The sequence below is a fragment of the Emydura macquarii genome, unplaced genomic scaffold (genome assembly GCF_026122565.2).
Source record: "Emydura macquarii macquarii isolate MOO-44397 ecotype Brisbane River unplaced genomic scaffold, CSIRO-AGI_Emac_v2 contig_1253, whole genome shotgun sequence".
Taxonomy (NCBI): Eukaryota; Metazoa; Chordata; order Testudines; family Chelidae; genus Emydura; species Emydura macquarii.
In genome coordinates, this window is record NW_027131390.1 from 63657604 (window position 1) to 63678661 (window position 21058).

Genomic DNA, 21058 nt, shown 5'->3' on the forward strand with positions numbered 1-21058 from the left:
CCTGCCCAGGACCTTGATTATGTACTTGAGTGGTTGCTGCCTGCGCTTCCATGGCTTCCCTGCTATTGTTACACAAACTTGCTTTGATCTAGCTAGGTCAAAGGTAGCTCAGGTGCCTACACACGCTACAATTACGCCTCCTGATTCCAATATAGACATGCCCTAAGGCCCTGTCTACACTAGCACTTATGCCTGCAAAACTTTTGTTGCACCGGAGTGTGGAAAAAAAACACTCCCCGCGCAACATAAGTTTTGCCAGCATAAGCACTTGTGTGGACAGAGTTATGTCCATGGGAGAGCGTCTCCAACTGAAACAGCTACCGCTGCTCATTTAGGTGGCTTTATGATGTCAGCAGGAAAGCTCGCTCCCATCGACATAATGTGGCTACACAAGCACTTACATACCAATACAGCTGTGCCGCTGGAAGTTTAATTGTAGACTAGCCCTTAGTTTTTGTCTACGTTACAGGGTATTGGGCACATGCTTAAGGACTGGGCTTAATCAGGGCCCTAGTCAGTAGGACTGTAACCAACAATTCATTTAGATCATCGCTGCTCCTTTTCACTGTGCCAGACAAGGAAGGATTTGTACCGACACACAGACTCTATAAATATTCATTCTCAATATCTTTTGCTATCTCCCCCTCCCCCCCCCCGAGAGAAGTCCACCATATTAGCTACAAATTCTGAGCTCATTACTATGCGGAAAAGATTTGTACCCTGTGGTGCCAAAAGCTAATAAGTGTTGGCAATAATTGAATAAAACAGAATGATACACTGCACCAACACCGCTAGCTGGAGATGGGTATAAAATTTGGTTTAGACAAAATCAAAAAGATTTGTTCTGATTTTTACTTTAAGAGACAGCATATACAAAATGCTAAATGAAATCTTGCTTTGAAACTAAAAATCAAAACATCTCCTCTGATAATATTGAAATACTTCATTGGGACATCAGGTAAGTGCTTGCTCCAATTTTTTAAAAATTGGACTTCATCAAGCAACAGTTCCTGTGAAACGCTTAAATATCCATGAATCCAAATATCCTCAAAGTCTGGGGATATTCAGACCTGGGCTTGTAACTGGGTGCCACATCTAAGTGTTACTGGGAAAAAAGTCAATAATAAGGATTCTGTCCACTATTACAAAAAATGATGAAACAACCAAGAGCTGCTAACAGAAGTAGGGAAGAAGAAAGATAGTAAGCTTCTGTGATAGGCATGGGGAAGGAGAAATGAAAATATAATAAGAATTAATTACACTTTGTGGAAACAGAGAGGTTACACAGACACGTTTCCTGCTCAGAAAGCCTTTAACGTTAGAAGAGCAATGTGGAGGATTTGTACTGAGGAAAAGGGGTTGTTTGTCTAGAGCCGATGTAAAGTGCTCAGAAGAGGGGTTGCCATGTAGAGTGAAGACAGTTGTTGGATGGTGCATAAGTGAGTGGGTGAATGGTATAGAAAGATGAGGGTGTAGGCAAGAGAACAACTTTGCCCTAGAAGGGGTTTTTAATGGGCTAAAAACACCTCCTCTTACATATTGTGGAACAAGATTAGAGTTGGTAAAAAGAATTCCAATGAACATTTTTCCATCAGAAAATACCTATTTGTCCATATTTAAGTATCTCACAGGAAGTGTTGATTGAAGAAATTGCATTTTGTAAGCACATTTAGATGTCCAAATGGAGTGTTTAAAAATCAGAGGAAATGTTTTGATTTTTAATTTCAAAGCAACATTTAGTTTCCCATTATATAAAAGTAAAAATCAGAACAAAACATTTTTATTTAAATCTCAACGAAACATTCCGCTCAACCCAAAATAAAGTATTTTAGAATTTTGTTTCTTGGGAAATTTTAAAAAAAATTGCTTTTGACCAAAACAAAATTTCAGTGTCAAAGCTTCCAGTGAAACAGAAATTTTGAGTTTCAGCCACCACAGAACAAAATGTGTGCATAATTACCAAATAATTGCATGTCCTTATATTAGTATCCCTCATCCACCCATCTTTCTATTTCACCACCTATTGTTTGTAGCTCTCACTTGTTGTATCATGTTAACTTTTAGATCATAGGTTGGGCTGGGCTGGGCTGGGCATATGTCTCTGTGCATGTTCTATATAGTGTCTAGCATATGGCAGGAGCTATGAATTAACAACTAAACCTCTCCTACTGTCCAGCCCTCTGCCCTTTTTGCTCCAAAGAAGCAGCTAGTTACTCCTTTAAGCATGCACTACAATGTTAAACTAAGGGGAGAAATAAAGATTTAAAATTTAAACCAAACATCGCTCTTGAAATACTATGTAGGGAGCAAATCCAGAGCTCCCATTGACTCAAGGGGAATTTTGCTTTGGTAGAGGGCAGATCCTCATCTAGTGAAAATTGTCATAGCCCTATTAACGAGGATATGTCCTAGAGGGCTGAGCCTTGTGAAATGAAAAAGTAGCCCTACATTTCTGGACCCTTCTCTTAAAAGCGAAAGCAGAGTTAATTGGAAGGAAGGGAAAATGAGGGGGAAATAAACAGTGGCATCAGTTATAAAGGCTCTCTTATTCAATTGTGTTTTAATGGGCACTGAACTGATGCTAATGTTCAGCTGAAAAGCAGATCAGCACTGAATTGGTCATTTACCCTGTATTTTCATGTTACTGTTCTCAATAAAAATGTCAAACATCAGAGACATTACCCAATTTATGCATTGTGTAGAGCCAGATGCTCCTCTCTACTTATGCTAATAGAGGGAGACAAAGCAGGGAAAGTGGGTGTAGGAGACAGAAGGGGGCAGCAGAAGCACTGAGGTAGTGTAGGCCATCTGCCACCACCCTTGAAAACTTGGAGCAGGAGGGGTGTGTGTGGAGGCTGGTGAGGCCAGGGAGCTGATAACTGTCACAGTCAGGATACTGAACTAGATTGGCTATGGCTCTGATGTGGCCTGGCAATTCCTACGTATAGATGAAACCAGTGCAACTGGGGAGAACGGGGGGGGGGGGGGGGGGGGGGTTTTCCCTCGTGCTAGCTCCCCGTCTCTCTTGCAGAGAGGCCAGAATGCAGGTGTACAAGAACACTGCTTTCTCAGAATGAACGTGTGTCTCCTTTGCCGAACAAAACCACTAAGTGCCAAAATTTGGCCCTCGCTGCTTAATTAAAAATTGTTTAACGGATCATTCGATTCCCCCCCCCAAAAGGATGGTTATATACCCTATCAGAAAACATTAACAGAAACGAGACACATTTTTGTAAACATTTAAAACAATGACTTGGAATAAATCCTGTATTACTGTCATGGTCTTAGTAATATGCGAGTGTCACTGCTTCTCTCTCTCTGAAGCAGGAAGTGAACTGCTAGGAATTTAAGAAACTGAACTAATCAAACATTCCGAGTGTGGTCTAGAAAACAAGCTGCCTCCCATATTTCCTAGGCCAGAGATGCAAAGAACTGACTCATGTGCTTAACTCAGAGCACAAGCAGGCCCTTGAACAACTTCAGTGGCACTACTCACATGCTTCAATTCAGCACATGCTAAATCAGGATTGCACGAGGTATTTATCACCACACTGTATGAAAGGGATGTCTTGGCCTCCCAGATTTGCAAGCTGTATTAATCACAGCACTTTTTTCCTTGTTCATGTCAGCGTTCCTGTTGAATTACAAACGTTACAAACATATTGATTTCCCTATGTTGACCCCCGCCCCATCCTACCCTCATTAGAGGTTAATTTACAGGTTAAATTTACAGTTTACACCCCAAAAAACAGGTGGCACTACTGTACCTGAGAAATGTGCCCATGCACCATCTCTCTCCAGAAACACAGAAGGGAGAGGAATCTTACATGTGCTATTATTCCTCCCTCACATGCACAGCCTGCACAAGGTGTGGCTTTGTGGCTTTCTTTGAGCATTTAGCCAGACAGTGCAGAGGAAACACAAAATAGGAGACGTTGATCAGGAAAAGATGAGATGTTTCAATCATTAAGTAGCCACTGCCCTTGATGACTGTAAAAATAAAACAAAAATCAAATATTTCAACTATTAATATTGTCCTATTATGAGATTACTACTAGTAGTATGTAATATAATGCATATTGCTGCTACCGACAGGCCATGAAATATGTACAAATATTCAAATGAAATAAAATCAAATTTGAAACAACATTCGAAATTCTGAAAGCAAATCGCCAAAATGAATTTTTTTTTCCCCCAAAATTGGAAACACTTTTTTCGTGTTTCAAATTTCCTCTCCCCGGGAATTTAATCAGAATCAAACTGATTTCACAAAACATTGAGGTTAGTCAAAACAGCATTTTCCAGTGGAAAACTGTTTCAGTGAAAATTTTCCAAACAGCTCTAATTCCAACAAATCAGGGACTACCTGGGAACTTCTTGGCTATCAGTAAGCTACTTGTGGTGGTAGGCTCATAGCCATATGATGACAACAAAACAAACTCATTTTCTTCTGCTCCAGAAACTCTCGGATTTCTATGAGCTGTTAGCAGAATGGGGTTTTATGACACAGTAGTGAAATTCTGATTCCATCCAATGACAGGGAGTGGGGCACAGTTACAGGTTTTTTTTTTAAATAAAAAGAGTGTATAATGTCTTTCATCCTGAAAGATCCAAAAGCATTTGAATTACTTACAGGCCATGCAATGTTGAAATGCAGCCACCTCTAAGGTGGCGACTGGTAGCCAGCTGGTTGACATCACTGCTCAATGGAACATTTAGTCAAAAATGCTTGCCATGGAAGTTTAGGTTTAATAAAGACCACTAAAAGTACACTAAACAACCATCTCCCTTATAAAGATGAATTGATCCTGCTATGGCTTGGATTTATGGTTACAAGGAGCCCATGGCAGTCAGAAGCCATTAAAGATTCCCTCTGATTGTGCAGCAATCCAGACAAAAATCGTACATTTCAAATGTCCAGGGTGATTAACAGAAACAGTGAGAAAAATATTTTTTTAATTCTGAAATACACCACGAGAGTCCTTTTAAAAAGTGAGCAGCAGCACTCAGGAAGGAGGATGACTCAGTGTGACCAAGCAGGGCGAGGGCTGTGAGTAGGACTGGCTGAGAGCAAATGGACGTGGGTGGTTATGACTGAGTATCACCGTAGAGGAGCAAAATTAGCGAGACTTCAGCGACTGTTGGAGGGGGAGTCGTACAGCAGCAATTTCATCCTTTCAATCTTTCAGAAATAAATACGCTTTCTTGAATTAGAAAAACAATAAAAACAAACGCTGATTTTATATAAAGATACAAACCAGAATACTCTAGTCATTAAAAACCTGGGGTTCTATCGTGTGGTCCTTACTCAGGTACTAATCTATAGAAATCTTGGGTATGTCTTCACTGCAGAGTTATCCAGGCTTTTTACCTGGTTTTCAGCCCTAACTCCCCTACTGTTCAAACAGAAAACTCTTTTACCCAGGTTTCTGTGTGCTTTGAAACCAGGCTTGTTTAACCCCACAGGCATACACCGCATAGGTAAGAGATTTCACTTTAACATGGGCTCTTACCAATCTACTTAGCAGTGTGCAGGCTTTAGTTTACAGAACTCAAATGCTGATAGTCTTCCAATGCCTTCCCACTCTCCTCTGTGGGCTGGGTTCCTGACCCTTTTATCTAATGCAATGCTTAGAACCACGGGATGTGTCACTCCTAGCATCTAATCTGAGCCTGCAGTGCCAGTGTGGGCGTGTCTACGTGGGTGTGACTTGAGTGTTGTCTAGCAGCATAGAAGGTCACACCTGGATTTGGCTCATCCGAGTGCCCAGACCTGGGTAAATTTTGCAGTGAAGACTTACCCTTTGCTTGACTAAAACACTACAGCAGGATTTTCTGTGATCTGTGATGCCACAATGATGAGATACACAAATCCCGAACACCTTTCAAGAATAATTCAAAGCCTGTCATGAGAATTTACTGCTATTAACAGCCCTAAGAGATGACTGGATTTCAGTTTGGCCAAAGCCCTATGCACAGAGCTTTCCACAGAGAAATCATGAGAGAAAAAGGGCTGGAAACACACAGCCTTCATCGCACTTTAAATAGCTTTCCAGATTGAGCGATCATTATAATTAAAATGGAGCCAAGTGTCACGTAGCTAAATTACAGGTCTGAGAGTTGGGGAGAAGAGCATATCTGACTGCATGACAATCAAAAATAGTAAACTAAACTTTGTGCTTCAATACACTGTAATCATATCCAAAAGAGAAACAGAGATGAAATGTGAACACGCATCTAAAAATCTTGTCACCACTTTATAAATGTCTATTAAAAAAATATGTCAGTGATAATCAACAAGCAATGACTGTAAACACCAAGATTTCTCCAAAGCATATCGCAGAAATAAAAACCAGCTGCTCCCAGAGACCTTCCTGGAGACAACAAGAATAGAAGTCAGATTCTCCTGATTCAAAAACCACAGGTTTGCTTTAATTTGGGCTAAAAGGATAAACTTCATTAGCAGCCACGAACATGTCACTTGTGCCTGTGACACACTTGAACACTTCTGATCTTCTTCAGTAGAGGGAAGTATTGCACATGTTTGTTGTAATGAAGTGGGTAGAGTGTACTATATTGGAGACATTTAGAAGCATTTACACTTTGTAAACATTAATTTCTTTTTAAAAAGTCACATACATGCTGCTACAAGCTATTTTCAGAACAAACATCTTTCTGTTTGTAAAAGCATGCTGTCTTTGTTAAGTCACATCTGGAATAATCCAACTCTCCCCTTTTTGGATAGAACTTCTCTAAGAAAAATAATACATTAGAAAATCCTTCCCCTTCAAAGTAGCCTCTTGCTTAAAGGCAGGAAAATATCAAGGTGTGCCTCTGAGCAGGACAAACTAGGGGATGTTTTGCCAAGTGACGTGTTGGTATGGATTAATGGAAGCCCTTTGTTAAAATTCCAACAGTAAATTGAAGGGAAGGCAGAGTTGATTGTCTTGCCTGAAGGCGCTCGCTCCCTCTCTGGAGGCTGGTAATTCGCCTATGGTGCTTATAATATTACTACTGAAGAACAGTGGGGGGTTTTAAAATTGGAATTTGCCAAGTGTCAGATATTTAAAAAATATCTGATAACCATGGACTTCTCTCCAAGGTCCTTCCCCACCTCCCCACTTGAAAATAGCACAGCATGGTGTTGAGTGTGTGTATCAGAACACTCCAGAGTATTTTTCAAGAACAGAAGCATAAAAACCATATGTCCAGCAAGTGCACTTAAGGGAAATTTTGTTTGCCACTGCCACATGGTGTGGCCTTCCTTCAAATGAAAGATTCTCTCACATCTCACCATTCCCTTCTTCCAGCATACTTCATGTGTTCAACAGTGGGTATCATGAACTGGGAAAGGAGGGGTACTTTGCTGGAACCACTTGTTGAAATTTGCCAGGATGTCATTAATTTGGTTCTCTGATTTCCTAAAAGATTTATCCACAAATCTCCTAGGAGCTGGTTTGATGCCCATGCAAAGCCTGTTGACGCAAAGCCATAGGCAGAATCTACCTAGCTCCAACAGCAGATGATCAGGAAGAACCCTAGACTATCAGATACATAGATAATATAATATGAATCATTATGAAAATCAGATAAGAAAAGTGAGGACTTTAGCAGAAAGTTTTTCTCCACCACCCCCACAATATTTCAGAACGAACTGTTAGGGGGATGATTTTTCCCCCCGATCAATAAAAGTGAATTTAAATAAAATAAAATAAAATAAAATGTGATGTTACTAATTACATCAGCTCCACTGCTACATTTAAACAAAATTAAGCATCAAAGTGCAGTCAGTAAGATCTTATGCAACTACAGTGATGAAATCAGAATGAGCAAGGCACTTTAGCCTAGACCAGCCTCCTTATTAAGAGGTCAGCGTGGAAGAAGTAAATTCTGCCTTCAGATTTGCATGCTCGAAGCATACAGAGATCAGCTGGTGTTGCTTCTCCATAGCTGAAGTTAACATGTGGCCTCTAGTTGTTATGAATGTCTTTGTCAAAGAGAAAAGATGATGTCAATCCAAAGCAGGAATCTAATACTGCTCATCTCCTGCATAGGTCATTCAGGGAGACTGGCTAGTTGGACAGGTTTATGGCCACAACATTCCCATTTTGCTCAATGCGGACTAGATCAGCTAGTTTTATCCAATTATCCGAGGACCAGAAAACTCTGTTTGACCAAGTGTGAAGTAGCGATTTCTAAAAATAGTAGCAAACAAAAGTAGCTACACTTCCCAAAGGTGCCATTAGAGGAACTTGGATACAGAAAATACCATGCAACAAGAAAATTAAAAGGAGAAGCATGCAGGACCCTCTATCTCTCTCCATCTTTTGAACCCAGGATAACATTGGAGGGGAACTTTAACCCCTTCTGGGACTGACCATCCCATTCAGTGCTCAGAAAGCTTGGCAATTTAAAACCGGGTGATGCTCTTTACCCAGAAACAGCCAACGTGTGTATGCACACACGTGAGGAGATCTCCAAGTGATCTCGTCTCATTGCTAAGCAGTGCCCCTCTCTAGCAGGCATATTAAGGCAGAGTTTAGTTTAAGTGATTCCTAGCCAGTTTCAAGTAAGAAGCACATGGGGTAACCTCATGTATAACAATTGGTAACTGACACCCTTAAGTAGAATTTCAACTTGGAAATGTCTACTGCCTTCAAATCAGTTGAAAATGAGCTATTTTAAAGTGCTCCATTCGAAATCTGTGCCTTTAAATTCATTTTACTATTACAGTCATTTCACTAACTACTTAATTGTAGCCATCTATCTGCGTCTGTCTCACTCCGACACCCACAGATGCACCCACCCACACATCCGCCCACGCAAGCCTACACTCTGACTCATGCTCAGAATGGTTGTCAAAAACCCCACTCCCTGCCTAATGCAAACACTCCTGTGCTGCTTCTTTGATCTGTTTCCATGTATTTCTATGAGTCATCTGATCGGTCTCTGATCTAAACCCAGTAGACTAGAGCATACATGTGGGCTGTTTTGCATACATTTGATTTGTATCGAGAGCTGTTCGGGTGACCTTGCATGCCTGCGAACCATAGTGTGATCAGAACATTCCTGGTAACCTTCGCCATAAACTAATTATTGATTTATTCAAAATAAGAGCAATTACTGCCAGTTAGAAGTATTATTCATGCTCTAGAAACCACAGGAAAATATACCAGGAATACTGCCATCCTTCAGAAATAAAAGTCATAATAATGCTTATAGGCACTTTCCATCAAAGAATCCCCAAGTTCTTTACAATGGTTAACATACTGCCTCTTAACCCCCTAGGTATCATCCTCATTTTGCAGCTGGTGAAATGGAAGCACCAAATGATTAAAAGCCCACTTCAATGAAGCAACAAGCCATTGTTATCGACTTAAATGGTTTTAAGTCAAAGTGTCCATAGAGGGAACTTAGCACTTCAGGCTCAGGCCTCGTAGAAGTTACCCACACTTGCCGAGGAACTCTGGTACGTAGGTCTGTCCCACAACAAGACCATCCTTCCTGCTATCCTCTGACAGATTTTCTGTCACTTGTTATCACCTGCCTTCACTTGGGTAATCCATTGAATGCCATTCATGATAGGACCCGAGATGTGCACTGATTCCCCATGAACAGGGATATCCATGGCTGCATATGTGATATTCTGATTGTATCTATGATCTGTCTGCAGACACGGATAATTTGTTGAGCTGCCTTTGTGATGGAGAGCATGGGTTTGCAACATGTCCCTGATTCAGTATTCCATCAAATATCTTTATGTCTTTATTCAGATGCAAATATAGATGACGTGCATCACAAGATCCAATTTTGTTGTTTTCCTTCCCAGAACCTGTGTATGCCTAACTAACTGTTCTTTGATTACATATATTTTGGGCAGTGAGCACCCCTTCTTGAACGTTTGGAAGATGTCCCGGCTGCCTCCATAACCATCAGTGCATTGGTGCTCAGACTTATATACGTATGTATAGTTAAGAACAATTAAGTACATGTTTTAAAATATCTTTCACAAGGAGTTTACACCTATTGTTGGCAAGTACCAAATGTATGAGGAATTTCTATTTCTACACTGTGGGGATGCATCTTAAAAGTTAAAAATAAAAAGGAGCTAGCCAGGGTTATCAAAAGATTATTGTGAGTCATGCCTAGGATATGAAATATTACAAGAATCGGTAACAACCACCACCACAAAAGAGAGACTTGAAAGTCTTGCAGTTCTAGGGCCTACTCCTGCTCTCACCAAAGTCAATGGAACAAACTCCCATTAGTTGCTCTGCAAGCGAGATCAGACGTGAGATTCTGTGCTTCAGACATACCAGTGGAGAAGGGACACGTAAGGCCAGATTCTCCTTTCACTTACACAAGTTTAAATCTAGAATAACTCCTTTTTGTTTAGTGGACTTTTACTGCTGTAACTGAAAGCAGAGTCCTGCTACTAGGTTCCAAGCTTCCTAGTCTCTGTGGCTAAGTCTCAATCAGCTTTGTATTCCCATTTGTGTAATTGCTCCCATCATCATCATGTATGGCAACAGCTGAACGGTCTCAGCGCACAGGGAGAATGATGCACATTGCTCTCCGATTACCAAGCAGAGCATAAACATACACAAGAGTAGAGAGCCTTTGGGAGGTGGCTGTTTATTTGGACAATGTCATCTTATTTTAACACTTTGAACAGGTATGTGAAATTAAATGCAAGTCTTAGTGCTAGCAGGTGAAAGGGGTAATACTGTTAGCTGCAGACACACCAACCCTTAAAAAGCAAGGCTTTTTTCTGCGCAGCAGGGTACTGCACGGTGCGTCACAGCAAAGATTCTGTCTGGGTGGAGTGGGCTGATTATTATTTTAAACATCTTGTAGTAGTGAGGCATGAATTTCCATCATATAATTTGCCTCTGGTAGAATCTACAGAAACTCATTCCGTTGCTGACTCTTCAGAGTGACCAATCTTTACACTGAAAAACAGAGGCAATGATTACATTGGCATCGAGATGCTAGTCTGATCGCCACATTACTAACATGTACGATAGACTGACAGATGAGAGGCGTCGGTATCATCACGACAAGTTTCCAATTAAGGGTCATGATGAGGATAACGCTGCGCTGGATGCTTTGCTGAGGAAGTACATATTTTTGTAACAAATAGTCCTGTCTCCTTATTTTCTTACTTGTTTGGGAGGCGGGAAGGTGGGGATAGGAACGGATGCATTCTACACTTTGTTAGGTTACCTTTACATCACATTCACTGGGCCTGATCCCATGCTCCTTCGGCAGACCTAATACAAGCAAAAGTAGTTGTATGGTTTGCTCACCTGAAAAATATGATTGGGCTTAATCCAACTTCCCATTGAAACCTTGGGAGTCTTTCCATGAGTTTCAATGAGAGTTGGATAAGGCCCTTTGAAATCTATAGCTAAAAGCAATCAGTCGCCTATGCAGGATATGCATATTAGGGAGAAAAAATGATTTTCTGTGGCAGTACAAATCCGATCTCAAATATTTTCAGAGCATTTGATGCATCTCCATGGCACTGAGAATGAGCCCCCAAGCTTCTGTGAAAAAGTCGAATAATAATTCTACTGAAAAGTGAAAGAAGAATAAAAATCTAGTGGAATAATCAGAGCTTGAGAGTGAAAATTTCCTCTGTGCGGAGCTTAAATTCTTTTCAGTATTTTACTGGAATATAAATGCATTGTAGAAGCATCCAGAAATTGCCCACTTTCCCATTTCATTCCTATTACCCTTGGTTTTTAACGGGATAGCCGTAAGTAGTTAAAGTTAAAATATTCCTGTTTATTCCAGCATTTCTTTAAGTGTTCAACTGGTAACAACTATCCAAACAAATGCTATCTAAACCCTGCACACGGGTTATATCTGATTCATGCGTACTCCTGATAGTCAGTCATTTCTCAAATCCAGGGCTGCTTCAAGCAAGAAGTGGAACAAACGTGACAGCCGTGCGTGTGGGTGGGTGGATGGCTGTGAGCGTTGGCGGGTGTGTGGATGTGCGTTTGTGCCTATGCCTGTTTGTGTGTGGGAGGAGAGGTTTGGCGTGAGCAAGAATACGTGTTAAAATTCAGAGCCTTGCTCAAGGTCTTGCACAACAATTTTGTTTGTGTTCTCATTGATTGATTGTTTTTGCAATCAAGCCCTAGGAGCTGGCCTTCTAACACCATGACTATTCCACTGATCCTACATCTAGAAGAGTTGGGGATATTTGTTTAACTTCAGGAAAGCTCCCACAGCTTGTGGGATCTCTGAACCCCTCTTGTAATACTTTTCTGGGTTCAATAACTGTAGTCTCTTGGCACTTGATCACCCCCGCCCCACCCTGCGCACTCCTTTTCCTTTCCAGATCACTAAGAAAGTAATCGAAGGCTCATGGACATTGAATGTGTTTCAAACTGGGAATGTTTGTGTTTCCACTTTGTAATCATCACATCTACTACACATGGATTGGGCTGTATGTCATACAGTAATGTAGATACAACATGTACAAATAAATACAGATTATGTATATACACACACACACACGCACATAATACTATAAATACACATAAAAACAAGTACAGCTGGCAAATCTCAAAGGAATTAACAGAATTCTAAGGAGTGAAAATATAGTGGTGACTTCAGGCACGGAAGTACCTGTTTATTGTATACATTTTACAGGACACCCGCTACACAGTATCTAGGGCTCAGAGTGCTGCGAGCTTTTCTCAGTTATCAGAATATAAGAAATGGAAGCTGCTGCCACTTTAAAGACAGGCAGGCTCCCAAGGCATCGGCATTATTAACCATGGCACTGCACAAAACAGGTCAGGAACTGGAGAGCAGCCACGCCATAGAATGAGGACTCTGAGCTTCAGTTTTTAACCTCCATCCTCAGCTAGAGGTACTACTGTTCAGTGTTCTCCCACATTTATTGCATCTCAAGCTTCATAGAGCATTTTAAAAATATGTTTCTGAACATCATGGAGAATACCCTAGGACATAACCTAAGGTAACTTGATCTAATGCACTATCAACACATGGACTTACAACTTTGTCTGCATACGTATATTTGCACCAGTTTAAATAAGCCAGTTTATTTAAAGTCCTCTGTGGACACATTTCAGTTTAGTTTAAACCTGTTCCTAGTCGATTTATTTCACACTGAAATAAGCCTGGATTAAACCAAAATAAGAGAGTGCCTATATAGTCTTTTGCACTGATGCAACTCCCTCTGTTTAAAAAAAAAAAAAAAAAATCACACCTTAAGTTAAACCAGTGTAAATCTGCATGCAGACAAGCCCACAGATCACAAATTAATGGAAATACACCCCTGGAGGGGTTGATAATCCTTAGAGTGAATTCTTCAAACTCTGCTACCTGAAAGTTAGTTTCCATTTTTCCCCTTATATCCAGTCTGGCTTCTACAATGCAAAAATCAAAAAGCATCTCTTATACGTGCTATAAGAGGCAGTAAAAGGCAGTGTGAATTTAGCCCTGCCCATAAAACGTTACTTGGCTTCCTTGTTTAAAGAGTAAAATAGCTCCCATTCTCTGTTGGGACCTTTTCCCTCCCAGAACAGGAGAGATGAGTCTGAGTGAACAGATACTCTTATCTCCATGTTAAAAGCTGGATTATCCTAGCACAGTACAGGTTGGAGATACCTACATGCAAACAAGATACAAGTCTCTCCCACATTTTACATTCCTGTGCCAAACAGCAATACTGAAATCACTGAGGTTTTGGATGCTATGGTACCTATGTGATTCCTTCAGCGCATCTCTTCTCTCAACTTTCCAGAAGGAAAGCACACAGGAAGAAGCTCGGACTTCTACATTGGAGTGCTTTGGCCCTGGCTGCAGGAGGGACATTTTGCAAAAGTTCCCCACAGTTGTTAACATTAGTTCAGCTCCAGTGGTTTTAGTAACATTGGCAGCTGCACTTGGAGAGGCCTCTGATCACAGCTGGTGCCATCTAATCCTGTGCAAAGCAAGACTAACCAACGCAGTGCTTAGAACATTGGTAGCAGCTGGTTGCTTGTCAATCCTAGAGCTCCACTGGGGTTAGCAAAACTGGGATCTAAATGATAAAGAAAGCCTATAATGACATGGGCACTTTATTTATACTGCCTCCTCTCACTTCTAAGGGTTAGCTTGCTGGCAAGTAAAACCCCTTTTATGGTACTCTGAAAAGTACTCAGATACTTGCAGGGCCTCCATCAACCTAGCATTGAGCACCTCGCAGTCTTTAATCTTTTTATCCTCACAACACCCTCATGAGGTAGGGCATATATGTAGTAAAGTCTATGGGCTGAATTCAGTCCTGGTGCAGCTGGGGCAGCTGCCCTGACTTCAGGGGAGTTGCCTCCTCTAAAGAGAGGCACAGGCTTGCTCCCAAGGGCAGAATTGGACCCTATGTTCTGGAATTGCCCCAGATCCAGTTTCTCCAGTCCTAAGGAGTCAAAGGTCAAGACTCAACCACCATAAAAATCAATAAGTAAATGGGACCATTTTATTCCAGGATAGGGCACACATGGGAATTCCTGAGAAGTCAGCATTAAAGATTTTGCATTGTGCCTATTAGGCTGGAGACCCTCCAGGGAAACCTCTGCCCTCTTTAGACAGCACTGAAGAACCAGGTCTCTAACTATAACCCACTTGTACATGGAGTGAAATAACTTGCTCTTAAAAAGAAAGTTAACCTTAATGGAGCCATCAGGATGTGCTCATACCACAGTGAGTAATCGTGTGTTCTTACGACTTTGACACTCCTCCTTCCTCACCCCACATCTGTACTGTTTGTTTCTCTCAGTTGGTGCATCATGTCTGAAATTAGACAGTAGGCTCTTTGGAGCAGGATCTATGCCAAGATCTTTCTCGTGAGGCGTCTAGTGCACTTCTGGGTGGTGGCAATCACCACTCTATTCAGCTGGTGTCTAATGGCCTCAGACATGGTTCTTCAGGAAATACCGTGCATGTCTAGTTAAAGATACCCTTGCAGACTAAGATGTTTTCTCCACTCCCCTCTTCAGTACAGTCATTCAGACGTCAATCTTTGTGATTTCCTGTCTTCAAGGGTAAACAGAGGGGTTAAGGTCAGCCTTTGGCAACCCAGTAATCAAAAACCCCACACTAGAAAGAAAAAAAAACAAGCGAGGGAGTCCTCCTCCCACTGGAGGATTTTCTGTTCAATTTGAAGTGATGCCAACAATACAAGCCCAGGATAAACTTTAATAGGCAAAAGGTTTGCATTGGCAACCTTGCTTCAGTGGAATAGTGTGAGCTTGCTAGCACTAACTCACAGGTCTGTAGGGGTTTCTACTGTGAACCCCTATTTTCAAGAATAAAAATTAACTGAGCCATAAAAATTAGCCACCAAAAAATGGGCTGAAGCTTCAGTTTTCAGACCAGTGAGAAGTGTGTATATATGCATACATGCTGAGGTAAATGGGGTGATTGATTGTTTAATCTCATTATAAAGATATGGGCCATGTCCGTATATATTTGTATAGTGCCTTTCAGAATGGGGCCCCAGTTTTGGTTGGTCATTAGGCACCACAGTAATAAACATGATTATTAAGTACTTATAGGGCCCTCATCACTATAGCTTTAAACACCTCGCAAACATTAAAGGATTTCTTCTTCACAACATTCCTGTGAGGTAGGGAAGTGCTACCCCTATTTTACTGATGGGGAATTGAGGCACAGGGTAGATTAATTGATTTACCCCAAGTGTGGCTGCGCTAGCATATGAACCCAGGTCTCAAGTCTCAGTTCAGTGCTCTATCCCCTAGATCATCCTTCCTGTCCACATAGAAAGCTAAAATCCAAATTCAAATGTGAAATTTTCCCAGTGCATGGAGGTGTTCAGATGCAGGGTTATGGTCCAGCCCATTAGAGCTGGTAAGTCATGATAGATACAATGCCCAGCATCTGTTCACAACTCCCAGGCTGAGAACCCAGGAAATAGGAGTAAACGGCAATGATGCAAATTGTGAGTATGCCCATCTAAACTAGGGATGTGCACCAGAGCAGCGACATTGGGGGCTGGTCACCAATGGCTGAAATCCACAGTGCAATCATTCCCAATTTACAGAAGACAAACCTGAGAAACAAAGAGATGAAGTGGTTTACTCAAGCAGTCCCGTGGTAGAGTCAGGACTAGAACCCAGGTTTCCTGATTTCCACCCCCATATTCTAGCCATCAAGCGACACTGCACAAGCATCTCAGGGTAGAATTTGGCCTTCACATTTTTAAATATGTGACTAAGAAGATTGGTTGATGAGGGGTATTGCAAAGATTTTAGTTCCATGAGTTCAGCATTACCACATTTATCCTCAAAGGTGGAGCAGCACCCTGCACAATCAAAGTCTGTTCATGCCACATCTGTTCATCTTTGCCATACTTTCCCCCACTGCATTTTCGCTTTTGAAGTGTAGAAGTTACGATACCATTGCTAGGGTTAGATCTTCGTGATTGCTTTTCTAGAAATTGTCTCATTCCACTCACTACATTAAACCTGCAGACACTTACAAATATGTGCATCTTTACTCACGAGTGTAAGATCAGGCCTTTGGTTTGCACTTTATCCTAAACACTGGTGAAATATAAGGAGACTGTAAGGTCACATGTGACTTAATATTTAGGTTTTGTAAAAATAAAACCACCACAAAACTTAAGTCCAGTAGAAAGCTGGAGGAGAGCGGCTGTGGGTTTTTAGATTTTTTTAATTTATCGAGTATGAGAAGTAAGAAGGAAATTCCAGTGGAAACAGGGTTTAACACCCCACCCAAAAAACCAATCCCCTCACTCACATTCTTCTTTCATGTTTGCACCCCATTCCTTGCTGTCTTAAGTATAAGTGCAGACAGTGAAGTGTAATTAACTATTAACAATAGCAAAATTAACTAGTCTAGTTTCTCTGTCCAAGCTCAGACCCCTGCAAACTGTTCAAAGAAAGAGGAAACAGAAAATTGTAAAATGTGCCCCTCTCAGAAGTCTGAGCCAAATTGGTCTTGCTGTATTCCTAGAAGTAGCACCACTGAAATGAACAAGGCTACATGCAGGGGTGTCATTAAAAAAAAAAGCAGGTGGGGGGGCCCAATGTGAGAGCATATCAAACTGCAAAGTCAGGGTGTGTCAGAACCATAAAAAAAGTGGGACACATAATAGAGCATATTAACCTATGAAAAGTTTGGGGGCAAACCAAGGTCAGGGGCACTATTCCCCTTGTCCCATAGCAAATGATACTCCTGGCTATCTTGTTTAGGCAAGCAGGATTTTTCCCTGTGTTGAGTTATTCTTTACGTTGTCAAGTTTTTTGTTTTTCACTTTTCCTTCAAGACTTAATATTCAGGGACTACTGTACACTCATTAATTCCTACTTCGAGGAATGCAATGGATGCAGATGTGTTCAGGCTTGCAGTTCAAAGCTGTATCCAGACTAGGGAAATACACTGATGGTGTGATCCAACTCTCTCAATTTTTGCATCTTTCCCCTCCCACTCCTACTCGCCACCATCAGCAGTGGAAAGTGGGAGGGGAGGGTGTCTATGACCACCAGCTAAATACTCCTACCCACAATTTGAGTACTGGAAGCCCACTCTCAGTTTTCCTTAGTTGTGTCAGCATCCAGTAGCATTAGAGGCTTCCAAGTATGTTGGAATGGTTGCTCAAGCAAGGCAGAGTGCCTCTAATACGTGGAGATGCATATCTGCTGGTGTAATCGCTGCTCTAACTTCTTATTGATTCATTCCCCAGGACTGCCATTACAGAATTGCCTGAATGGATTGTAAATTACCAGAGCTTTGGGATACAGTTCATCCATAAAGACTAATCAGCCATGAGTAGAAGTAATGAGAGGCGATTGCAAGCTATAGTTATTTATTTGCTATTTACTTCTTTAGACCTTTTAACAACAACGAAGAGGCGTCCATCCAAAAGCTCTGGGCGCACTGCCATTATTTAAAACATACGCACAGCTTCAGCCAAACCCCAAGGAGCCTCACCCCTCACGGAAGGCAGCTGCAGCCAAATCATCAACAAGCAGCCTGGGGCGTCAGACCCTCCTCAATAGTCAGACCCTTCTGAAACGCTCAGAAAAACAGGTTGACCTTGCAGAATCCCTTGAAGGTCAACACATCTGGGCTATTTAGGACCAAGCCAGGACATTTCAGGGGTGGGGGTAGGCAAATGAATCACATTCCAGAGTGGAAGGGAACACCATGCTAGCTGCCTCCCGCTGCAGTGTATCAAGAGGACCTCTATCTTGAGTGCCTCTGCTGAGTGCAGTTGTAGGGTTATTGTATGCGACAGAGTCCATCTCATCCGTGCTGGGCCTTTGCTCTCTCCTCACACACAATGACTAATTTTTCTTTTCTTCAGAGGCCAAAATTCTGCCCCTTCAAACATGAGGCATACTCAATTGGGGAGCAGACTCTGAGTGGAGGATTCAGGAGGCCTTCTGCCCTGGCAGGCTGGCTCAGAAAGCCAGGGAAAATCAGATGTATCACTCCAGTGGGAAGCAGCACACAGTGCCCTGGCTCCTGCTAGCAGCACACATGCAGGGGAACTTTGGGCCTAGCCATACCTGCAGCGGAGTCACCGTACACAAACAGCCAGCCCCCTGCCTAGTGTGGAGGGAGTGATAGTTCAAAACCGTGCCCTGTGGCTGCAAGGTTGTGCTAGGGGAGGAAGAGAGCTCAGCTGTCTTGTCTCTCCTGCCCCCAGTCCATCTTCCCAAGACAGGCTGGAACTTTTCCCCCTAGATCGTACTATGGTTTCTGTTTTGCTTCGTTAGGTCGGTTGTCACATAAAGGTCCTTGGCTCTGAAGGCAGAAAGATCATCATCAGTAAAGAACATTCAGTAGAGCTGGGAATTTCTTTGTTATTAAGTACCCTGTGCAAAGCAGCCACTATTCTACAGCCGCAGGGACTGTGCTCACGCAGAGGCTAAGCGTACCCCCATGTCACAGTACCTCAGCAACGAAGGATTTGGCTACTCAAGAGCTAAACAATGACCTGCTTGTTTCCAGTATTATAACTGTCCCATAACAGTAATAAGGGAGGAAGATAAGAACTGGATATGGGGTATTTGGCAGCCGAACTACTTAGTACAGACAGACAGAGACTCTGGCCCTGGAAAACAAATGTAGGCATCCAAGTTAGGGTTCCAAGTTCTACCAGTGGCATACAGAAGAGCTAAACTCTCCTCTTACTAGCCAAGGAGGAAAAGGGAGTGCTGCTCTTCCAAGCCAAGGGAAAGGGGAACTTATAACAGATGTGGGAGCTGGATTTCCCCTCCTCCCACCTCCACTTACACACCTGCTTCCTTTAGCCCCTGGATACACCGGCACCCAAATACCATTAGAGCTGCCAAACACCCCCTTGAAGTGCCAGTCTGAGTGCTCAGATAAGCACCAAATAAGTGTTTAATTATCCCCATAGTACTTAAGGCTAGGGCTGGTCAAAAATGTTGTTGAATCTTGCTTTCAAAGGAAAATTGAGTTTTTGATTAAATGCATTGGGGGCTTTTTTGGGGGGTTCCCCCTGAAAACTTTGACTTTTAGTTGAAAGAACCAGAACTAAAACCAGTGGTTTAGTTTCCAACCAAACCCCCAAATATTTCAATTAAAAAATGCCACTGCAGTGCCTCATGGGAGTTGCAGCGGGGTCAACTGTTCTTTTTGTTCTTTATGGGCTGGCCCTGCCCCTATAGGCTGACCTTTTATCCCCCATGATGTGGATGGCTCTACAAGGAGAGACTGTAGTGCATTGTGGGAGATATAGTCCACCCAGAGAGCATGACCAAGAGAGGAAAACAGGAGCATGAAGCACCCAAACTACAACTCCCAGTAAGGACTGGGATCAAAGTATTTCTGATTTTGATGGAAATATTTTGTTTCTGATTTTTCTCCAAAAAGTTGAAGTTTTCCATGGAAAACTACCAAAAACGAAACCTTTTTTGCATTCATTGACATTCTCTGCAGAAGAAAAAAAAACCAACACTGTCTGATGAGGTGCTATCTAAGACATAGTTAACAGACTCAAAGGCCACAAGGGACCATCATGATCAGCTAGTCTCACATTCTGCATATCACAGGCCACAGAACTTCACCCACCCACTGCTGTAAGAGGCCCATAACCTCCAGCTGAGTTACTGAAGTCTTCAAATCTTGATTTAAAAGCTTCAAGTTACAGAGAATGCACCACTTACTTTAGCTCAACCTAGTAAGATGACTCCGCCACCCCAGGGTCTCTGCCAATCTGACCCAGGGGAAAAATTCCTTCCTGACCCTCAGCATGTGGGATATTGGAGATATTTGCTACTAGCAGATGAGGATGGGTCATAGGCCATTGTAGGCAACTTCATCATATCATCCCCTCCATAAGCTTATCAAACTGCTGATTTGACAACATTGAAATGTTTCATGGGAACATTTCAATGTCATGAAAAATTTCAACAGAGAATCAAAATGCTTCATTGTTCTAGTATCTAAAAGTAAACTTTTATAATCAATTATGTAGCATAACAAAAATCAAAGTGAAATATTTCAGAATATAATTTTGTAACAAATTCAGAGACTTGAACTTTTCATCTCCGTTTGGAATTAAACCCAATTTCAAATGACACAATTTCATATAGGATGAAAAATCTGAGGTTTGGTCTGCTCTAATTGTCACTTTCCTTGCTTGAGGAAGTTCTCTTGAAGGGGATTCTCCATCATCTTCACGCGATTCACTATGAAGAAACGGGACTGCATTCTCCTTCCAGGAGGGTTTAGTAGCAGCATAGGAAGGGGCAAGGGGTGTGAATTTGTAGTTATTGGGAATTTAAGGAGAAATCATGGCCCTAATCCATGGATTTTGGTGCATCAATTCAGCGTGCCTGGTCCTTTGCTCACTCTCCTGGCCCACCCCCTGAAGACAGTGTTATTCTTACATATCCCAGATTGAAGTTACATGTGTCGTTTAAGTGAAAGCCTCTCAAGCAATACTGCAGCATATGTAAACCACAACAGCTGTATGCTAATACAGCTTGGCATCACAACCAGTTTTGGTATTTTTCTTAAT

The 21058-nt window shown here is 41.9% G+C and overlaps 1 long non-coding RNA gene across 2 annotated transcripts in view; it reads right to left on the reverse strand.

Annotated features, from left to right (window-relative positions):
• Positions 1 to 3789: 3789 nt before the first annotated feature.
• The window catches only part of LOC137154125 (uncharacterized), a 33890-nt gene continuing 16621 nt past the window's right edge, over positions 3790 to 21058 (reverse strand). The window contains exon 3 of one of the 2 annotated variants that reach the window (XR_010920086.1): positions 3790 to 3990. This is a non-coding gene — a long non-coding RNA (uncharacterized lncRNA). Of the gene's footprint in view, positions 3991 to 17859; positions 18814 to 21058 lie in introns of those variants that run through there. The other variant, XR_010920085.1, reaches the window with a different exon arrangement.